At 42.4% G+C, this 4,345-nt stretch overlaps 1 pseudogene; it reads right to left on the reverse strand.

Annotated features, from left to right (window-relative positions):
- Positions 1 to 705: 705 nt before the first annotated feature.
- Positions 706 to 823, reverse strand: LOC124623370 (annotated as a pseudogene).
- Positions 824 to 4,345: the final 3,522 nt, after the last annotated feature.

A 4,345-nucleotide genomic window follows, 5' to 3' on the forward strand; every position in this document is an offset into this window, starting at 1 on the left:
CGCTGCGGAATTAACTCCTTTACTATACCATATTCATTCTGAATCGCTAGCGAATACTTTTTCGTAACCGGAAAAAGTTTCTTCTGCGATGGATCTCATATTTAGAACGTAGTATAACGTATACTAGTGATTGATTGATTGATTGATTGACTGACTGATAAGATATAGAAATAAAATATCAGGAACGATTCGAATATCATCGCACTGTTATACAATGTGGGGAAAACAGTCCCGAACGTGATACCTTGTTGCAGCATCTGTCAAGTTTTATAATAGTAGTAGTTTCTTTGCAACGGTTGATACGATACTCCAGTCAGCATTTTTCTGGGATTTAATGTCGGACGTCGTATTGGGTGTTTATTCTCTGCAGGCGTGAATGTCTTGTCGAGTAATAAATTACCTAACTTCAAAGCTAACAGTTTTAGTGTGGGCGGCGGCATTTACGTCTTGGAACATGTAATCCGCTATTAGTAACAACAGACTATACCACTGTATAGCTCCGTCCGAACAGGCCTCGGAAGGCCCCATGGCGCCGGCCGGCCGCCGTGTCATCCTCAGCCCACAGCCGTGACTGGATGTGGATACGAAGTTGCATGTGGTCATCACACCGCTGTCCCGGCCGTATGTCAGTTTATGAGACCGGAGCCGCCACTTCTCAGTCAAGGAGCTCCTCAGTTGCCTCACAAGGGCTGAGTGCACCCCGCTTGCCAACAGCGCTCGGCAGACCGGATGGTCACCCATCCGAGTGCTAGCCCAGTCCGACAGCGCTTAACCTCGGTGATCTGACGGGAACCGGTATCACCACTGCGGCAAAGCCGTTGGCCTATCACTGTATAACACATGTTATTTCAAATGTTTTATACGCTTCTTTGGACACCTTTCCACCTACTTACTGTATCTTCGGAAAAACAGTTGATAAAACAATACTTAATACGCCATCATATGTTACACTTGTCTGCAGCCGACAAGAACCATTTTAGTACGCCGCCAAGAAAGTTTCACCAAGATCTGATATACTCACATGTTAACGTGGAGTAAATAAAGTAGAAACTGTCTTGTTCTCAAAACTACATCCAATGGCTTCGACTTCTGTATTTGCACTCCGCAATTCATCTCTCAGCACAGCGAGTGTTGACAAGCCTCGGTGATTTCGAATTACTCTGATTTCAGCTTCAAGGTCTTTTCGTGAGATACATGAACGAGCAAGTAGTGTATGTTGTTCGTGTCTTGTGGGAACGAGCATTCTCGGTATTCCAACAGTAAATTTCCCCATGATGCACTGCGCCTCTCTTGTAACGTCTGCCACTGGACTTTGATGAGCATCTCCATGGCGATTTCGCGATTGCTAAACAATCCCTTGACGAAGAAATCTATTCTTCTTTTAACTTGTCTGTTTCCTCTGTCAGTTGCGTTTCTCTGCTTCTGAACATACCTTCCCAGTCTGGAGCAAAACTAACCAAGTCACACAATCGCTTATCCCATGAAAGTCACACCTTTCGACAAAGCGTATACAACAGTGGCCACTTCTGGTCCTACGGCGTAATGGCTAGTTAATGAATACAATCAGAAATTCAAGCAGATTTTTCACGAAAGGCATGCGGTGTATGGAGCAGGGGACACATTCGGTGTACCAGACGGAATAAAATTACGGATTCTTAGATCGCAGCTCAGTAGAATCGATGTGGTTACTGGTTTTAAACTTCCGTGACAGACTCGGAGAACGCTCACCGGTTACGGGCAGTTCTGTCGACGGTGAAGAGTAACCTAGCAAGATGGGGTATGAGAAATGAGGACGACTAGTGTGGTAACGGCAGACATACTTTGGAGTGCCCTGGTTATGCGTTCGAGTGTAATCTTTGTGATGATCCAGATGTAATGAGCATCAGGCAGCCCATAATAGTACATGATTCACTTACGTAACATGTTTATATGACATGTATAGTGAAATGTTGTTGCGTTTCTGTTTGTTTCATGTAGTACGGACGAGATCGTGGCATGTGGTTCACCGGTATTCCATCGGCGCAGGAAACTGACGGTGCAGGTCATTAATCACTAAGAGTGCAGACGCTCCGTAGCGGTGAGAACATACGGTCAGCATTGTCCGCGTTACCTCTGTAGAATGTTGACAAAACTGATATTTGAAATGGATATGTGAAAATGTGTCAGTTCACAGGGAGATCTCAAGCGTGTGTCACCACTGTAAGTTGTCAACGTTTAGTAAATAAAAACGAGCATTAACTGAATCTTCATCAACCGCGTCTATTGATTAGCGTAGTAATTATACCAGCGAACTATAATGAAGTTTTGGAGTTCTAGTTGCTTCGAGATAAAGTTTAAAAGCCAGTGATTGATGCTTTGTTGGAAGGATAGATTTTCTTCTTTAATCATGTGGTAACGAGGTAATTATCGAAGTCAAATTTGAAATTATTAACATACAAGTTAATTTTGTTAATATTATGCGCCTAGCGACATACAGTAATAATAGATTGGTGAAGAAGTGCCTGAATTAGAGTTGCGGAAAGTAAATTGCTGAAAGTCTTAAGTTATTTTAAAATGACAAAATTAGAACAATACAGAGAACTAGATTATTTAACTGCTTGTGTTAAAATTTGATATTGGCTGTCATTCAAGCGTAATCACTGATTAACACGGCTACGCGAACTTCACGTTCTGCAATAGTCTATGAAGCTTACTTATTAATAGTTTCAAGTCAGAAAGCTGTTACACAATAAAGTGAACATAGAAATTTAAAAGAGTAATAATTCTTATATTGTCATATCAGATATTAAATTGCATTTAAGGAGGAAACAGTTTAAAATGATGTATTTCGATCATAAACAGCATAGCTGTTAAATAATGTCTTATGAATTGGATTGTTTGGGGGAAGAGACCAAACAGCGAGGTCATCGGTCTCATCGGATTAGGTAAGGACGGGGAAGGAAGTCGGCCGTGCCCTTTCAAAGGAACCATCCCGGCATTTGCCTGGAGCGATTTAGGGAAATCACGGAAAACCTAAATCAGGATGGCCGGACGCGGGATTGAACCGTCGTCCTCCCGAATGCGAGTCCAGTGTGCTAACCACTGCGCAACCTCGCTCGATGGAATGTCTTACGGCCAAACAAATTTTATGAATTTGATGTGTCATTGTTTTAGTGAAACGGAAAGAGATAGTCTTTACACAGAGAGAGAGAGAGAGAGAGAGAGAGAGAGAGAGAGAGAGAGAGAGAAATACAAAGAAAGATTTCAGGTCCTGAGAAAAACATGGAAAATAGGTGGATTGAAAGGAGAAATGAAGACTTATACAAAAATACAGAAAAGATCATAGATACAATGAGGAAGAGATGGCTAATATTTTATGGACATTTAAAAAGAATGGAAGAAACACGTATTACAAAGAAAATTTTTAATTACCTTAGTAAGGTGAAAAACACGGTAGGATGGATAGAAGCAGTAAAGAAAGCCGCCAACAAAATAGGTGCTACAGAAGAAATAATACGTGACAGGAATCACTTCAAGCTACTGATAGAAAACGCAAACTATGAAGAAGATGAGGCATAACCTCGACCCAAGAGAGTGCGGACAGAAGAGCAGACACGAGCAGTTGGAGAGAAAATGAAGTACTGGGAAGAACGGAAGAAAAAGAAACACCATAAGTCTTAAGTTGAATGCGGTCCATAGCTGACCAAATTCATAAATAAAAGCATATATATATATATATATATATGGAGACGCCCCGGACAGTGATACGATACACTGTCTGATTGTCGCCCACCATAGGCCAACGCCTCTACAACGAAGGGTGATGGTCTGGGGTGCCATTTCATTTCACAGCCGGACCCCTTTGGTTGTCATTCGCAGCACACTTACAGCACAGCGGTACTTCGTCGTTACATCCTGACCTTACATTTCCCCAAGATAATGCCCACCCGCACAAGGCGGGAGTTCTTACCTTCATGCTTACGAAGCCCTACCTTGGCCAGAACAGGCACCGGATATCTCCCCAATTGACAACGTCATTACGGGCAGGGTTTTCGAACCAGCTCTGGATTCTGACCATCTAACGCGCCAATTGGACAGAATTTGGCACAATATTCCTCAGGTGGACATCCAACGACTCTGCCAATTAATGCCAGGCCAAATAACTGCCTCCATAAGGGACAGGTTTTCTCAATTTGTGAAGGACTTTCTCTTTAATAAAGCATCCAGTTTTTCGGAACTTTTAATCATTTGTTTGTCTGTACGTGTACATCTTACCTACTGACTTCCGTAAAAAAAATGGTTCAAATGGCTCTGAGCACTATGGGACTTAACATCTATGGTCATCAGTCCCCTAGAACTTGGATCT

This window comes from Schistocerca americana, chromosome 7 (genome assembly GCF_021461395.2).
Source record: "Schistocerca americana isolate TAMUIC-IGC-003095 chromosome 7, iqSchAmer2.1, whole genome shotgun sequence".
Classification (NCBI taxonomy): Eukaryota; Metazoa; Arthropoda; class Insecta; order Orthoptera; family Acrididae; genus Schistocerca; species Schistocerca americana.